At 47.2% G+C, this 19,144-nt stretch overlaps 1 long non-coding RNA gene across 1 annotated transcript in view; it reads left to right on the plus strand.

The window, feature by feature from the left end:
- The first annotated feature begins 622 nt into the window (after nt 1-622).
- The window catches only part of LOC109305987, a 27,173-nt gene continuing 8,651 nt past the window's right edge, over nt 623-19,144 (plus strand). The window contains exons 1-2 of the long non-coding RNA XR_002099801.1: nt 623-690; nt 16,608-16,619. This is a non-coding gene — a long non-coding RNA (uncharacterized LOC109305987). The remainder of the gene's footprint in view (nt 691-16,607; nt 16,620-19,144) is intronic.

Raw genomic sequence — 19,144 nt, forward strand, 5'->3', positions numbered from 1 at the left:
TAAAGAGGAGCATGGGGAAGACTAAACACAGGTTGAGGGTGGGGGAAAAAAAAAAAAAAAAAAAAAGAAGAAGTCCCCTAGGGATCCCTCAAACACTTCTCCTCCTTCCAGTCCTGACCCTTCACCAGAACCCCTGGAGCCAGAGAGAGGGGGTGGAAAAAATGGTTTAGGAAGCCCATTAGGGGGTCCCTCAAATGTTCCAGACCACCCAGGCCTTCCCCACCACCAAGACCTGTAGAGTCAGAGGGCTGGGATAACAAATCAGGTGTAGAAGACAGTTTAGAGGATCGCTCAAGCACCCCCTGGTCTCCTGAGTCACCAGAGGATGTTTTACCAGATGTACATATGGTGCAGGTAAGAAGGCAAGAGTGGTCTGTAGCCGGGTTTGGAGGCATGAGGTACATGGAGGAGTTCTGTTTTGTGAATTTGGAGTGTGTGCTATTGCACGTGACATACAAAGCTATAACCCGAGGAGTGGAAGAAACTGTAGCAGAACTCTGACAGAGATTCACAGGCAATGACTATGCACAGTTACGTATTCAGGCAGATAGCATGGCAAACTGTTTGTACTCTTGAGCTTTTAATTTAAACAATGTGATCCCATAGCTGTTTTTAGAGTGTTTCAGTAACCTGTTGCAAAGCCAGAGAGAAATATTGCTTGATTCAACATTTTGGCTGATTGTGGTTGTTGTGAAAGGCCGGGGAGGTGGAAGCCGTAGAGTTATAAGGTCTATTCCCAGATCATTACTAAAAAGAGGAAGTATTTAATTGACTTGAATACCTATGATACTAACCTGTGCTTTGCAGGCAGTCTATTGGCTGTTACAAGACATAGGAGGGGCCATATATGTTGAGCTGCTAGATGGTGCCAAAAAACTGCATAGGAAATTAGGCCTGTCTATATATCAAAAGGTTATGCTCCATCAAGTACCTTTGTTTGAAGACCTTGAACAGGATAACATTCACATAGTGCTGCATAAGGAAAAAACTGGGTGGAGTTTCTTTAAGACACAGGACGCACCCAGATACCCTGACACCTGTTTTCTTCTGCTACATGGTGAACATTATTATGGTATTTTGGATGTGAAAAAGATGTTTGGCATGAGAAATTATTGCGAACTCTGTCAGACATTGCACAGCCATAGCCACACATGCAGGTTCCGATGTTGTCTTTGCTTGAGCCCAAACTGCTCTGAAAACATGGGCAGGACACAGAGGTGCCCTAATTGTAAGCTGTTCTGTCATTCCAAAAAATGCTTAGAAAGGCACGTGGCACTGGCCTCTGAAAAACGGATTGAATGTCTGACTAAAACTCTGTGCAATGAGTATAACTCTTACATGGACAAAAAGCACAAATGCAAGGGGTGGCAGTGCAAACAGTGTAATGGGAAAAATCACAGATGTAAACAAACACTGGTGCCTTATGCATCAGATTAAAGAGCCTGAAGAAGGTGAGGAGTACATTTTTTATGATTTTGAATGTGTGCAGGAGATGGGGATGCACATGCCCAACTACATTTTTACAATGAAACTAAAGACGGGGGGGGGAGGGGGGAAATGCAGAAAGCCACAGGCAAAACCCCCCAAAAAGCTTGTAAAGCTAAGCCCAAAAAGCCAGAAAGCACTTGGGAGTTTAAGGACAGAGTGCCTGTCTGATTTTATTAAGGTCTTTATGGATAAAAAGTTCAAGGACTACACCTTCATAGCTCACAACGCTAAAGGCTATGATGGTTACTTCATTGTCAGCCAGTTTTGAAGGAAAAACTCCAAAATGTAGTACGCTGCATAGATCCTTTCCAATACATCACACTGGCTTCCGTCTGCATGGCCAAGTACAGTTTTACGTTTTTGGAACCGCAGACCATAGCACTTCTCCCCCCCAGAGAACTATAACAGACAGAAAAAGAGGTTTTCAACCCCATCTATTCAGTGGCTAACCTACATTTCAGAGAAAGAAAATATTCAAATTCAACATGCTTTACAGGTTGGTGAATTTCAGGTAGGCCCCTATTTTTTAGATGGCTATGCCAACATTGATGGGGAACCTATAGCGTTTGAATTTAATGGGTGTTTTTTTCCCCACAGTTGTGTCACTTGCTACAATAAGAAAGACCAGAACCCATTGACAGGGACTACCTTAGGGTTTCTGAATTATCGGGCATTGCACAAGACTGATTATCTCAATAAGGAGGGGTTTACCGTTAGGACCACTGGGGAGCACAAGTGGAGGGCTCTGTTAGAAATGGATGGGGAGCTGGCAGATTTTTTAAACAGAACCCCGCTGCCTTCTCTACTGGTACCTAAGGAAGCTCTTTTTGGGGGGAGAACTAACACCATCTCTCTATATTACCAAACTAAACCCAGCAAACAAATACACTATTATGATTTTAGCAGTCTTTACCCCCATAAACAAAATGAAGGAATACCCAACCAGACACCCTGAAATTATTCATGACAATTTCCAACCCCTGTTGAGCTATTTTGGAATAGCTAGGGTGAAACTGTATCCACCGTGAAACCATTTTTTTTTCCTGTGCTACCCACCAGGGTGAATGGGAAACTTATGTTTACGCTGTGCCACCTCTGTGCGGAAATAAGACAGCAAAAGTGCAACCACACTGATGAAGAGAGGGCCCTCCTGGGTACGTGGTGCACACCAGAATAGAATAAAGCTATTGCCAAGAGGTACAGAGTAGCTCAAATCTATGAAGACTGGCATTTTGCAGAGAAGTCTAGCACCCTTTTTCAACAGTACATAAAAATGCGCATCCAACGCAAGCAGAAAGCCTCAGGCTACCCCGCCTGGTGTACCAACCAAGAAAAACAAGAGATACATGGTCAATTTTTTGCAAAAAGGCATAACCTTACTCCCAGAGCATATCAAACCCAACCCTGCAAAGCGCCAAATAGCAGTTTTTTTTCTAAATTCTTTGTGTGGTAAGTTTGGTCAGAGAACCAACTTGCCCAACACCAACATTCTTAGAGACCCCGAAGAACTTTTTGGCTACCTCTTTTCTCCTGCCTGTGAAATTTCATCTTGCGACTTTATTGATGATGAGGCAGCCTGCGTGACTTGGAAACATGCCAAAGAGCATTACATGGTCTCTGGTAACACAAACATTTTTATAGCCTGTTTCACCACCGCTTATGCATGCTTAGAGTTGTACGAGCTGATAGAAAGCTTGCAAGACCGGTGCCTGTACCATGACACAGACTCTGTGATATTTGTGAGCTGCGAGGGAGTTTGAAACCCCCCAGTAGGCGATTATTTAGGCGAGCTCACCAGTTAAATCCCACCAGATGGGCACATCACAGAGTTTGTGTCAGCCAGTTGGAAAACCTATGGGTACAAGTTGTCTGAGGGAAAGGTTTGCCTGAAGGTCAAAGGGCACTGAATGTGCCCAACAGTGAAAAAAGTCAACTTTGAAACCTTGAGAGATCTTGTTCTAGATTACGGGGCAAACCCTGCTGTGGACACCCCTAAAACAATTTTGATAGAACAGCACTCTATCATCAGGAACAAAAGCAAGTGGACAATAGTGTCATGGAGTGGGGCGCAGGGGCGGCCGTGATCCCACTAGCGCCCCCTGCCATGCCCGATTAGGGTGATCCAGCACACTCTTTTCTTGCCCGCCACGTCTTGTTGGTATATGTTTCTATAAGGGAGGCTGCCACTTATCACCCTGGACACTGTCCTATGCATGTAGTATTCCCCATTCTGTATGGGGTGACCTGGTGCACCCCCAACCCTATAGGCTATGCGTCCCTCCTACCTCCCCTTTAGCACGCCCCAAGCCTCGTTGCTCTTCCGGATCTTATCAGGTCCTTTTCCGCGCCCTGCCCAGCACCCCCCGGGCTTGTCACGCAACCAGCGCCCCTTGTCTGGCGCCCCCCGGGCTTTGTCACGCAACCAGCGCCCCTTGTCTGGCGCCCCCCGGGCTTTGTCACGCAACCAGCGCCCCTATATCTATTAGCCCTCTCGGGCTTATTGTCCGTACTCTTGCCAGTTGGGCTCAGGCAGCTTGAGCCTTGCCTGGCCTCTTTGACCCTTTGGGGTCCCCACTACTGTGGAGCCCCTCCGGGACCCTTTCTAGTCCACACCCCTGCTGGGGTTTCTATCAATTCCCAATGGGGCTCAAGCGGCCTAAGCCTTACCTGGCTCCTTTGGCCCTTCAGAATCCCCACCACTGTGGAAACCCTCAGGGACCCTTTTCCAGGCCTACCCCTGGTTGGGGCTCAGGTGGCCGTGGCCATGCCTGGACACCTGGAACACCATCAGGGTCTTTCACCTTACTGGGGCTTCTCCATGTATCACTCCACAGGGCCGGGGTCAACACCCCTCAACAACACACCCCACCAGCGCAAACAGCTGTGTCCACCTGGCACCGTTCACTGTGCCCCACTGGGCACCAGGAACCCCCAGATTACTGGGGAGCTCCTGTGAGGCCTCCTCGCACCCCTACAGCCTCACCCGGTCCTCCGGTGTAACAGTAACAAAAACAGAACCAAAAGCCAAATGGCTGAAACACAACAACAAGAAGCCTCTTGGCTTATAACATAGGGTCTACGCTCACTTGGCTCTCTCGCCAAGGCCTCCCAGTCAGGGTCCTCTCCACACTCATCATGCTGTAGCTGCTTGGGTACTCAGGCTGCAACAATCAATTCAGCTCTGCTCAGCTCTCCTGCAGACCTCCTACACCTCAGACTGCCAGAAGGAAACTGCTAACTAGGCTCTGGCATGGGCTGTTTATAAAGGCCCAGCCCTGCCCCCTTCTGGTCACATGACCAACCCGGTTGCCCCAGCAACCAGCACCTGAGCTGCCCCTGGAGATTGGCAGCTGGCCTTCTCCCTTCTTAGGAACAGGGCATGTGAGTGCCCCTGTGACAAATAGAAACCAAAACCTTGAGAAAAACACAGAAAGTCATTTATGACAAAAGGGTCCTCACAGAAAACTTTAATAGCTTCCATTGTGGTTTTTAAAGATTAATATGCATTGGAAGCACCCCTTTTCTGTGATTTTGGCAGGCCCTAGCAACTGTGGTAAAAGTTACTTTATAAAAAACCTTTTGGATCACGCTGATAGTATGTTGTCTGTTATGCCGGAGAATATTGTATGGTGCTACAGCTGTTGGCAGCCTTTGTATAAAGAACTGCTTTGTAAATATTCTTTTATCAAGTTTGTGGAGGGTCTACCAGACAGTCTCAATGACAACTGTTTGTTTCCTCCTAATAAAATAAATATGGTTGTAGTAGATGATTTGATGGACTCTGCCTGTGGCAGCAGTGAAATCAAGAAAGCCTTTACCAAGCACATGCACCATTGGAATCTTAGCATTATGTATATAGTTCAAAATGTTTTCTGTCAAGGGAAAAGGAGCCACACCATTGCCTTTAACACAAAATACATGGTTTTGTTTAAAAACCCCAGAGATAAGCTACAGATAGTGTCCCTGGCGCGGCAGATGTACTCAGGTAAGGCCCAGTTCTTTCTAGAAGCTTTTCAGGATGCCACTAAAATACCTTATGGGTATCTGGTGGTTGATTTAAATGCTTCTACCCCAGATGCTTTTAGATTAAGAACAGGGCTTTTTCCCCCCGACCTACTGGCTGCTTACACTTTTTAAAAAACAGCACGTGGGAATAAAAAGAGATAATGTAGTGGCAGCCTCTTCTTAGTTCTCGAGACGGTGGAAGGGGAACATGTATAGCCATGTAAAAAGAAATTTGGTTCTCTTAAAACTGCTTCTTCAATCCTCCCCACAGCAGAGAAAAGCTATACTTTGCTTGGCCTCTGATGATTTAGTAGCAGTCATTTCAGAAATTGCTCTGAACACCTGAAAAGGAAACATCCCTTTGACACCACATTGAATTCATGTGCTGAAAAAGAGATGGGAGATCATAAAAAACCTAAGTAACAAAATATTGCCACTTAAAAAAAAGAAACAGCTGGTGAAACAGTCTGGGGGATTTATTGGACCTATGTTTAGTTTTGCTCTTCCTCTGATTACGGGGCTTTTGGCTAGCCGGTAATGGAGCACACAGAAAAAATGTACCTGGTGCCCAAACGCGAGCTGGAACAATTAAGGGCTCCCCCCCCCGCCGCAGGAAAATATCAGGACTGATGCAACCCACTTATTGGATGTTGAAATGAGGGATATTCTCCAAAGACTGGGGTCAGCAGAATATGATAAGGCTAAACTGTATGCATCCGTGCTTCAGAAATACCTGACCTACCTAAAGCAGGGTGATCTGGACAGAGGGAAATTAACCCTATTTCTGCTGGAACAGACCCCCCTAGAAGTTGGATACTCCCTAGAGACCCCCACAAAACCCAACAGAGTCATTCAGGAAGTATTGGATAACGTACATGCCTGATACAGGAAAAATGCTAAAGTACTGCTTGCTAAGCTGAACCAGCACAAGGATATTTCTTCTTGGGTTGATCAAGGGGGTTTCATCTACAAAGGGATACTCCTCAAGGGGTCTAACATGCTCGACCTGGTCCGGGGAACCCTTCAGACTCACACCGGGACTACTAAATGCCTGCCTAAAGGCCGGGACATCTTTATGAAGGCCACGGTCAAGCTGAACGTAACATCTTCTGTTATAGGCAACGTCAGGAATCATGATCATCTGGAAGTATCTGCCTCAGACCAAGAAACACTAACAATACTGGCTAAGAAGTGAAAAACTGTCTCTACAAGCCATTGGCTCTCCATGTACAGTTTTACACTTTGAAATAAACTATTCTATACCACTATAAAGTTTTTGTCTACAGGGGATTTTTTGAATGAAAACATGTAGACACACACACACATTTAAATAACAACAGCTTTACACAACATCAGCTGAGTGTTTTAAAGCATTCATGAAAGTCATAGCAAGAAATACATGTCTGGGCATGTTGAAACACGTTTTGAGCAGGCCCAGCCACACAGAAATTTTTACATTTACTTCTTACAAAATGCATCACCCCCCTATCATTTTGCGCTATATCATCGGAATAATACAACTTTAAAATCCATTCAAATGATAGCCTCTTGGTGCCGTGATGTAGAAAAAATACAATAGTACCTGCAGACGAGAGACTGGGGGTGTTATAACTGTTTCATCTGAAAAACAGGGTTGATAGCATTCTTGTTTAAAAACAACATAATGCTTTGAGGAAAGAGAGTGCTGTTTGGGAGGTGACCGTATAAGTCAAAAAATTCTCTGTGCTTCCGATCATCCAAGTAAACAGCCAACCAGTGTTCTCTGGGTTGATTATGCGGGTGTGTGTTGACCACCAAACTCAGGGGCCTTTTAGACAGTTGAGTCTTAGGAAGCCAGTCGCAGGGGAAAATGTCTAAGAAAGTTTCTTTGGCATAAGGATCTGAGGATAAAACCCTGATGGCTGTTCAGTGTCCATCTTCACATATAGTCAAACAGGACGTTTCTCCTCTGATTTATTTCTATGATGTTGTCAAAGGCCCCGTACACAATCATGTTAACCATGGTGGGCAAAGCCACAGCAAAGTGTATGTCTGCTCTCAGGTTTCCAGTTTTAATCAGCGAATAATGATCAGCACACTCCTGGTCAGGGGAAAGGTCAAAGGTAAATAAGGTGTACCCCAGAGCAAACTCCTCACAGTTGATTATCAGGGCCCAGTCTTTCATATGTTTACCAGCTGTCTGCACCAGCTGCATGTATTCTCTCATGCAGTTACTGTTCTCAAAATCTGGTTGTAGGGGCTTTGTCGGGGTTTGTTCTCCATCAACACAGAGGGCCACAAAATTAATATTGTAATGTTTAAAGTTAAAGGGGTCCTTAGCATAATTCCCGCTAAAGACATCATTATCCACAAACCCAGTGATGATGAGTTTGGGCAACTGCCCCAGAAACAGATTTTCCTGGTTGCTGATGCGGCTGCCTTCAGGAATACTAAACACTTTCACACCCACGCGGTCTAGGGGGTATTTAGCATTGGCTGTAAGCAAGACCTCCTGGATTCTTTCTTCTCTTTCCTTTCATTGCTAGAACTTTTTCAACCCTGTAAACTCTGTCCTGTTTGGAGTTCACTTTTTGTAGTTCTTCACGGTAGAAAGAACCCTCAATGTGTTCATCTTCATGATCTTTTAGATGTTATACAGGCGTCTGCACACATCTAAGGATTTCATCCACTATAAAAACCTCATCGGTGAATGTTTGTTCATAACCTTTTTCAAATCTCCCTTTGGTCCTAGACACTCTCACGTGGTCTCCTTTTCTAAACACGGGTGCTGCTGGTTTGATTTTGAAATAGTCCCCGTAAACAGTTTTCCACACCCTTTGAGAGTTTGAGATGTTCACATCACCAGGCCTGGTGTGGATAGTTCTGTGAAAACTGTGGTTGTATCTCTTTATAAACTCTAGTAATACATCAATGTAGCAAAAGGTGTTGTGGGCTGTAAAATACTTCCACATCTTTGGTTTTAATGTTCTGTTAAACCTCTCTACCACCACCACTTTCACTTCACTATTCATCAGAAAACGGTGAATATTATACTGTTTTAACAGCTTGCTTAAAGACTTATTTAAAAATTCTTTTCTCCAATCAGTCTGTAATTTTTGAGATACACAACCCTCCTTAAAAATGGTTTTAAAGGCCCAAGCTATTTCACCACCTGACTTGTCTTTTAGACCCATGGCCCAGGCATACTTTGATAATATGTCTATCGCTGTTAAGATGAACTTAAACCCACCATTGTGTTTGGAAAACTGCTGCATATCCACCAAATCTGCCTGCCATTGTGCATCAATATCTGAAACAACAGTCTTGTTTCTTTTAAAATGTCTTCTTGCTGGTTTGTGTAGGGTGTAAGCATCCTGTTCTGAAAGCCAAGTGGCCACCCCACTTCTGTTTAGAACCTTATTCTGCCTTTTGGTGGCTTCAAAAAGCATGTTCACCCCGCCAAAACTGCCAGCTTCACCAGGAGTGTAATAAACTTCCTTTAACATAGCCTTCTGTGTAGACATGTCTGGTAACTGCTTCCCCCAGCACCCCGCCCCACACTAACACCCATGTGCTGCATTCAAACCATTGAGGACAAATTAAAACCATGGCACACAGATACCCTCTTCCAAATTCTCAACATATGCTTCAAGGGTCTGGGCCTCCTCCATTTGCCTGTTCATTGGACCTTCCCGAACAGGGTCAGGAGTCTCAAAGAGTCTTTGGGCAAGGGGCCATGTCTCCTCCTCAAAACTATGTCTATAGTAATGCTTTTTATAAAGCCATCTTGGGGTTGTAGTGAGTGGGCCTGCAGGCATTGTGAAAGAATCCATATCCGCCCCTGCTTGCCTTAGCACTGTCTCAGATAAACAGAGGGGTTGTTGGGAAAAGCAGGTAGACCTGGTGGGGTTGGCGCCCAAATCCCACCCCCTCAGCATGATGATGGTTCAGCATCATTCTTGGGAGGTCTGAGGCCTCTGAAACCTCTTTCAATTGGTTGGGGGTGGTGGGTTGGGTTGTTAAAGGGGTCACACCACCACCCTGCCATCCCATAGCCCATGCCTGTGCTCTGGCAGGGGGCTATATCAGTCTGGTACCTGATAGGCCATAACTACACCACATGATCTAGGGAAGTTCTTGCAGCCTGAGGGGTTAGGCTTTGAGGGTCAGCATGGGCTGTCCTTCTGATGTCATGGACCATGTGGTGCTGATGTCACGCACCACATGACTGGGGGCTGGGTTGGGGTGGGGTTGCTGATGTCACACACTACATGACTGGAGATTGGGGTGGAGTTGCTCATATCACATACCACGTGCCTGTGTGTGGAGGCGGTGTTGCTGATGTCACATACCACATGACTGGGGCCAAGAGGGAGAGTTGCTGATGTCACGTATCACGTGACTGTGGTGAGGGGGAAGGGCTGGTGAAGTTACACACCATGCAAGGGGAAAGGAGAGGGGCTAAGGGGCAGGACTGGAAGCCCTGCCCACCTGACATTTGCATTGAAGGGTGGTAATCCTAAATACTACTCACTATTTATATTTCTAGTTATATTTATATTTAGTGGTGTTTCATTTTGATCATGGAAAGATATGGATTTTGGGTTACTTTTTTTAGACCAAGAATTGGGGATTATTTTTATCAGAGAAAACCAGGATCCCTGCTGATCAGCAGGGAAGCAAAAACTACAGTTGTAATTTATGGCACCATTTTTGCCTTCCAGCTGGTCAGCAGTAAGCAACAGGGCCACCAGGGTCCCTCAGACAATTAGCAATTGGCGGGTGCTGTGCAGAGAAGCCTGCAAGATTAAAGATGTTGCTGTGCAGCCCACTACAACTGTGAATTCTGTAGGTCCCTATATATGAGTGATTTAGTCCGTTACCTATAGTATCACAGTTTAAGACATGCCTTCACTATCACCAAAGCTACTACTGATAATTTATCTAGAACTACTTACATGAGAATAATAAGGAAGAAAAGTGAATGGGATAGAAATTAGCCAGAAAGAGATGATTGTTAGGTAGATGGCCTTGTTCCCTTGCTGGCAAGTAAAGATTACAATAGAGATTATTCGTAAACCTGTCTAGGTATAAGAAAGATATTACATCCAATTATCAGCAATTACAAAGGACTAAAGATATTCTCTTTGCAGTTAATCCCAGAGAAGGTTGAGAGGGAGAACTTGATTATGGTTTATAAAAACCCACAAAAGTGAAGCCTATTGACAACAGAGGAGCTTTGCATCTGGCAGACAGCAGCGTAATGAAATTTAATGACTGGAAAAGTAAAGTTAGACAAATTCACACTAGAAAAAAGACACCCATATTTAACACAGTGGGAAACAGGAACAATTTACTGCAGGATATGAGGGTTTTCCATCATTTAAAGTCTTTAAAACAAGACTGTGTATCTTTCTAAAAGGCTGACTGTGGCTCATATAAAAAGTTACAGACTTGATACAGGAATTACTGGATTTTTTTTGGTTTGGTATGTATTATGGAGGAGGTCACACTAGTTACAGGTGTTAGTATGTGGACAATCTAGGGGTTAAGAGGTCCAGGAGTTGCTTAAAATGAACATGTGACAAGTCTCCGTGAACACTGAACCTGTACTAAAGGGAATGTCACCCTCCTGGACAGCTTCCTGCTGGGCCAGGTGAAGATGGTTACCCTGAAGGGTGGCACAAATCAGTTTTCAGGGGCTGGTTCTGATGACACCCTCCAGCTCTTCTTCTTCTTGGTCCAGGTATGCATCACATTTGAGTTTGGACACATCATCTTGCAACAAAATGTGGATCAGTTTGTGTCATGCTGGGCCACTGAAGGGGCACTCTGCAAGGTAGAAAATGGACAGCTAATCTTTAAAGTGTAACTACATAAAGGGCATGGAGGAGGAAGAAATTTAAACCTTGATGATATGATGGGGGGTGCTTCTTGGGAAGACTACACATTTTTTCACTTCCAAGTTTTTGTTTTGAATACTAAAGGTTTAAAGACTTCAAAAAAAAAAATCTGTCTCGCATGCTCTCTCAAAGGATTCATAGTTTTCATAGATTGGAAGGGACTTCAGAAGATCGTTGAGTCCAGCCCCCTGCCCTAGGAGCAGGAAGTCAGTTGGGGTTACAGGATCCCAGCAAGATCGCAACTGACTCGTAAAGAAGTTCAGAGTAGGTGCTCGTACCACCTGGCAGCAGTCTGTCCCAGGTCTTGGGGGCTCGGACCTTAAAGAAGGTCTTCTTTATGCCCAGTCTGAAATGGTCTTGGAGAAGTTTGATCGTGTCATCCCATGGGGTGCTCTGGTGAACAGGCATTCCTCCAGATCCTGATGTACACCTTATATATTTATAGGCAGCCACCAGGTATCCCTGGAGCCTGTGCTTTTCCAGGCTGAAGAGTCCCATAGCTCTCAGCCTCTCATCATAAGTCCTGTTTTCCTGCCCTCTGATAATGTGCAAGGCTTTCCTATGGACTCAAGCTTCTCCACATCCTTTTTAAATTGTGGAGCCCAAAATAGGCAGTTGGGGTTCAGGAGCAGAGGGAGCAGGGCTCACGAGTGCCCCACACACACATGTGGCCCCTTACCTTGGCAGCAGGGGCAGCAGTCAGTAGCAGTGGCAGCGGCGGCTGCAGAGGGGGCAGCAGCAGCTGACCCCCTAAGGTAAGTGGGGCAGAGGGTGCCAGCACAGCTGAGGTGGATCTGGAGGGGAAGCCCTTTGGATTCCTCTTAGTTCAGCCAGTAGGGAGCCATGCTCCTGAGCCATGCACACAAACTGGCACCCTCTGTAATGGCACGTAGGCATTTGGGCCAGCACTAGCATGAGGCAGGCATGCGGTAGCGGCCTGGAAGGGTGCTTCCAACAAGCAAGAGTAGTAGACTCACCTCCACGGACAAGATGCAGATGTGGAGAGCACCACCTGCTCTGGGCTTTTCTAAGGCCTCCACCCAGACGGAGCTCCTTGTAGGGTTGGTAGCTCCTTGCCTCCCTGTCTGTGGGGGAGACTCAATGGGGTCCCAGCAGCTAGTGGGGGGGGCAGTGGTTCCCTTGCCTGCCCCTCCTGTGCCCAACTTAGGGCTTTGGAGGAGCAGGTATGGGAGCTCCAGGCTGAGGTGAGCAGGCTGCAGGGGATCAGGGCTGCCGAGAATGAGATTGACTCATATTTCTGTTCAGTGAAGGACCAGTCATCCAGTGTACAGTCCCCCCAGGAGATGTGTTCAACACAGGAGTGGCGGAAGGTACCCACCAGATGCAGGGTTACTCAAGCTATAATGGTGGAAGCTCCCCAAGTACAACTGGGGAACAGGTATGAGGCCCTGGCAGCTGTGGCAGAGAAGGACAAAAGGGATGTCTCCAGCAGGGACAACGCCACTCCACGCAAGACACAGATAGTGCAGAGAAGGAACATCAGAAGGAAGAAATGCTGGGTCCTTGTCATCTGGACTCCATCTTAAGGGGAACAGAGGGACCCATCTGCCAACCCAACCCCATGGCATGAGAGGTCTGCTTCATGTCTGGGCCTTGGATTCAGGACATCACAGAGAGGATTCTTGCCTACATTTGACCCTCAGATTGGTACCCCATAGTTCTCATCCATGTGGGACCAAATGGTGAGGCCAGAGGCAACCCAGACTGCATCATGAAGAACTTCAAGGACCTGGGGGCCAAGCTCAAGGAGATGGGGGCACAGGTGGTATTCTCCTCTATTCTCCCAGTAAGTAAGCATGGACAGCAACACAAGGCCTGCACTTGCAAGGTCAACTGGTGGTTATGGAGTTGGTGCCACCAGGCAGGCCTCAGGTTCCTAGATAACGACCCATAATTTTGTGCAGGGGACTTGCTTGGGTGGGATGGGCTACACCTTTCTCCTAAAGGCAAGCGTATCTTCTCTTCCAGGTTGTTTGATCTCATGCAGCTCACTTTAAACTAGCTTTGCCGAGGGATGGGGCCACAGGAGGACTTGAGGACACCTCCCAACCAAGACATGTGACATGCATAAGGAGTACCCAGGTAAGCAAGAGGGGTCCAGATAGTTCTGGGAATCTGTGGGTGGCACACACACCAATTCAAGGCTTTAAATGTCTCTATACCAATGCTTATAGTATAGGGAATAAGCAGGAGGAACTTGGCGTCTGGATTGCTAGTTCAAACCCAGACATAGTAGGGCTCACAGAAACCTGGTGGGATTCATCCCATGACTGGGCGGTTAACATTAGCTGCTATAGACCATACAGGCGGGATAGAGCAGGAGGAAAGGTGGGGATGTGGTGCTGTATGTTAAAGAGCAATACACATCCTCAACCAGCAGGATGGGGTCTGAGGAGGGGCAGGCTGAAGTGATCTGGGTCAGGATACAGGGGGACCATGGGAAAAGGAACTTAATGGTGGGGATCTACTACAGACCCCCCAACCAAGGAGAAGAGCTGGACCACAAATTCTTGGGTCAGCTTGTGGAGGGATGCAGTTGTCATGGGTGATCTAAATTATCCGGACATCTGCTAGGAGGAGCAGTCAATCAGGTCTGACCACTCACGAAGGTTCCTTGCTGAAATACAGGACCTCCACTTAATCCAGGAGGTGCACAGTCCCACCAGGAGTACCTGGTCCTGGCCACAGATGATGATCTGGTGAGGGGACTCCAAGTTCTCAACCACCTGGGTGATAGTGATCATCACTTGCTGGATTTCACCATCCAGTGCAGAGTGTCAAGGGCCTGCAGCAAGGCAGTAGCCCTTGACTTCAAGAGGGCCAACTTCAATGAGTTGAGATTAGTGGGAGAGGCACTGGGGTCCTGGAGAGTAGGGGAACTGGGTGCTCAAGAAGAGTGGTCAATCCTTAAGGAGACAATACTCAGAGCCCAAGGGGTGACACTCCCAATGAGAAGCAAAGAAAGCAAGAGTGCCCCAAAGCCTCCCCCCACCCCCCCAAGCTCACCAAGGGCGTTTGGGAATGCTTGATTGCAAAAACAAGCATACACCCAGTGGAAGGGAGGGGCTATCACCAAAGAGGAGTATACCTCCACTGCTTGGGTCTGTAGGGGAGCTGTTAGGAAAGCTAAGGCAGATACGGAACTAGGCCTAGCATCAAGGATCAAGGATAACAAAAAGTCCTTTTTTAAATACATAGGGTGTATGAACAAGGCACCAGATAATGTGGGACCCCTGCTTGGCAATCTGGTGGTTGCACCAGAGGAGAAAGCAGACCTCTTTAACCAATTCTTCACCTCCATTTTCTTGTGCAGGTACTGGGACTCCCCTACTGAGATCCAGGACGAATTCAGGAGAAACTCTGCCAGGCTTAGGGTCAGGGAGGACTGAGTTAAGGAACTTCTGAAGGGGCTGGATGTTTTCAAATCAGCAGGTCCAGATGCTCTCCACCCCAGAGTGATGAGGAAATTAGCGAAGGTTATCACAGGGCCCCTGGTATGGCTTTACGAGCACTCATGGTGCTCTGGCCAGATGCCAGATGACAGGAAGAATGCCAATGTGGTCCCCATCTTTAAAAAAGGGAAGAGGGAGGACCCAGGAAAATATAGTCCATTAGTCTTACTTCAATCCTGAGGAAGCTCTTTGTGGAAATTATCAAGGAGCACATCTGTGATGGACCAGCAGCAGGGATGATGCTGAAGGGCAACCAGTATGGTTCCATTAGGGGAAGATCCAGTCAGACCAATCTGATTGCCTTCTATGATCTGGTCAGAAAATCACTGGACACAGGTGTCATGGTGGATGTAGTCTTTCTGGACCTCAGGAAGGCCTTTGACACAGTCTTCTACCCCATTATCATTAAAAAGATTTGGCAACTGTGGCATTGATGCCTACACAGTCAGATGGATTGCAAATTGTCCGAGGGGTAGTACTCAGAGAGTGGTGGTGGACGGGTTGTATTTGACCTGGAGAGAAGTGGGCAGTGGAGTACCCCAGAGCTCAGTCCTTGGGCTCATGCTGTTCAGTTTCTTTATTAGCAACTTGGATGACAGGGTGAAAAGCACCCCATTTAAATTCACATATGACACCAAGATTTGGAGTAAGGTGGGCATGCTAGAAGGAAAGGACAGATTACAGGGGACCTGGACAGGTTACAAGGGTAGGCAAATGAAAATAGGATGGGATTCAATACTGCACTTAGGCAGTAAGAACTAGCAGCATACCTATAGGCTGGGGAACTCCTTTCTTGAAGGCACAGTGGCAGAAAGAGATCTTGGAGTTGTTATTGACTCCAAGTTGAACATGGCCCACCAATGTGAGGACACGGTCAGTAGGGCTAACCACACTTTGTCATGCAGTTACAGATGCATCTCAAGTAGGGCCAAGGAGGTCATCCTTCCCTTCTATGTGACACTGGTCAGGCCGCAGCTGGAGTACTGTGTCCAGTTCTGGGCGCCCCACTTCAGGAGGGATGTGGACAGCATTGAGAGAGTCCAAAGGAGGGCCACTCGTATGATCCAGGGGCAGCACAGCAGACCCTACGAGGAGAGGGTCTTAACCTGTTTAGCCTTCACAAGAAAAGGCTGAGGGGGGACCTGGTGGCCACCTATAAACTTACTAGGGGGGACCAGCGGGGGTTGGGAGAGATCTGGCTCAACAAAGGCATCCGGGAATGCCTAATTGCCAAAAAGGAGGCGTACACCTGGTGGAAGTGGGGGGTGCTATCTCCAAAGAGGAGTATACCTCCTCTGCTCGGGCCTGTAGAGGGGCTGTCAGGAAAGCTAAGGTGGACATAGAGCTAGGATGTGCATCCAAAATCAAAGATAATAAAAAGACCTTTTTCAAATATATAGGGAGGATGAAGAAAGCACTGGGAATTGTGGGGCCCCTGCAAGTTCCTCTAGGCAATCTGGTGGTTGCACCAGAGGAGAAACCGGACTTCTTTAACAAATTCTTCACCTCCATTTTCTTGTGTAGGGACCAGGACTTCCTCACCGTAATGCAAGACAGACTTGAGGGGAATGCCTCCAGACGTCAGGTTGAGGAGGACCAGGTTAGAGAGCTTCTGGAAGGGCTGGACATGCTCAAATCAGCGGGTCCAGATGCTCTCCACCCTAGGGTGTTGAGGGAGCTAGCAGGGGTTATTGCAGGGCCCTTGGCATGGCTTTACAAGTGCTCATGGTGCTTGGACCAGGTGCCGGATGATTGGAAGGTAGCCAATGTGGTCCCCCTCTTTAAAAAAGGGAGGAGGGAGGACCCAGGCAACTATATGCGTGTCAGTCTTACTTCAATCCTAGGGAAACTCTTTGAGAAGATCATCATGGAGCACATCAGCAATGGGCCAGCTTCAGGGATGATGCTCAAGGGCAACCAGCACAGTTTCATTAGGGGCAGGTCATGTCAGACCAACCTGTTTGCCTTTCATGATCAGGTCACAAAAGCATTGGATGCAGGTGTTGCCATGGATGTAGTCTTTCTGGACTTCAGCAAGCCCTTTGACACCATCTCCCACCCCATCCTCATTAAAAAATTGGGTGACTGTGGCATTGATACCTACACAGTCAGATGGAATGCAGATTGGCTGAAAGGTCACACTTAGAGGGTGGTGGTGGATGGGTCATATTCGACCTGGGGAGAAGTGGGCAGCGGAGTGCCCCAGGGCTTGGTCCTTGGGCCCGCTTTGCTCAATCTCTTTATCAGCGATTTGGATGATGGGGTGAAAAGCACTCTGTTTAAATTCACTGTTGATACCAAAATTTGGGGTGAGGTGAGCATGCTAGTAGGAAGGGAAAGACTGCAGCAAGACCTGGATAGGTTACAGGGGTGGGCTAGCAAAACAGGATGTGTTTCAATACTGACAAGAGCAGGGTGCTGCACTTGGGCAGTAGTGACCAGCAGCACATTTATAAGATGGGAAACTCCCTTCTTGAGAGCACAGAGGAAGAAAGGGATCTTGGAGTCATTATTGACTCCAAGATGAATATGGGCCAACAATGCAAGGTCATGGTTGGCAGGGCTAACCGCACCTTGTCGTGCATCCACAGGTGAATCTCTAGCCGGGCCAAGGAGGTGATCATCCCCCTTTATGCAACACTGGTCAGGCCACAGCTTGAGTACTGTGTCCAGTTCTGTGCGGCACACTTCAGGAGGGATGTGGACAACATTGAAAGGGTCCAGAGGAGGGCCCCCTCATGATCCGGGGACTACAGGGCAGACCCTACAATGAGAGACTGAGGGACCTGAACCTGTTCAGCCTTCACTGGAGAAGGCTGAGGGGGGACCTGGTGAGAGTCTATGAACTCAATGGGGGGGCCAAAAGGGTTTGGGAGAGACCTTGTTTTCCCTAGCGCCCCCTGGCATACCAAGGAATAATGGCCACAAGTTGTTGGAGAGTAGGTTTAGATTAGACATCCGTAAGAACTACTTCACAGTTAGGGTGGCTACATCACCAAACAATTAGGTAAGTGGTGCTGGCTCCTACCCTGGGGGTCTTTAACAGGAAGCTTGATGCCTACCTAGCTGGGCTTATTTGAGCCCAGTTTTTTCTCCTACCCTGGCAGGAGATCTTTAAGGTCCTTTCCGACCCTACTTCTATGATTCTATGATCTTGGTCCCCTGAGCACCTCCCAGAGTAACAAGGAATAATGGCCATAAGTTGTTAGAGGGTAGGTTTAGACTAGACATTAGAAGGCACTACTTCAGAGTCAGGGTGGCTAGGATCTGAAACCAACTTCTAAGGAAAGTGGTGATGGCTCCTAATTTGGGGGTCTTTAAGAGGCGTCTTGACGTTTACTGAGCTGGGGTCATTTGAGCCCAGATTTCTCTCCTGCCCAAGGGTGGGGTTCAGACTAAAAGATCTACAAGGTCCTTTCTGACCCTACATCTATGAATCTATGACTCCATGAATCTAAGAATTGGATACAATACTCCAGCTGCGGCCTTCACGAAGGCTGAGTATAGCAGGAGGATTTCATCCTGGGATTTGCTGGAAAAGCATCTATGGATGCAAACCAGTGTTTTGCTCACTTTGCCAGCTGCAACATCACATTGGTGGCTCATATTCACCTTGTGTTCAATCAAGACCGCCAAGTCCCTTTTGGCCATGGTGCTAGCAAGTGTAGCACTGCCAAGCATATAAGCATGCTGTTGGCTTTTCTTCCCAAGGTGGAGTACCTTCCATTTTTAGGTGTTGAAGGCCATCAGGTTTTCATCCACGCATTTTCTGAGCCTGTAAATGTTGGCTTGGATCATCATCCTGTCCTCAGGTGTGGATGCGTTACCCAAATTTTAGTGTCATCACCGAACTTGGTCAGCCTGCTTCTGACACCAATGGCAACATCATTAATGAAGATGTTGAAAAGAATAGGACCAAGGACAGAGCCATGGGGGACCCCACTGGTCACAGCACACTACAATGATTGACTTCCATCAACTACCACTCTCTGGGTCCGACTTCAAAGCCAATTCCCCACCCAGTGGACTGTGATATAGCCAAGGCCACAGTTGGCCAGTTTTTCTATAAGATTTCATAGATTTCATAGACATTAGGGCTGAAAGGGACCTCGAGAGATCATCGAGTCCAGCCCCCTGCCCAAAGGGGCATCCAATTTACTCTTGAAGGTGTTCAATGTAGGTGCTTGAACCACCTCCGCTGGCAGACTGTTCCAGACCTTCGGAGCTCGGACAGTAAAGAAATTCTTCCTTATGTCCAGCCTGAAACGGTCTTGCAGGAGTTTGTGACCATTCGAC

This window comes from Crocodylus porosus, unplaced genomic scaffold, assembly GCF_001723895.1.
Source record: "Crocodylus porosus isolate Cpor-Errol unplaced genomic scaffold, CroPor_comp1, whole genome shotgun sequence".
Classification (NCBI taxonomy): domain Eukaryota; kingdom Metazoa; phylum Chordata; order Crocodylia; family Crocodylidae; genus Crocodylus; species Crocodylus porosus.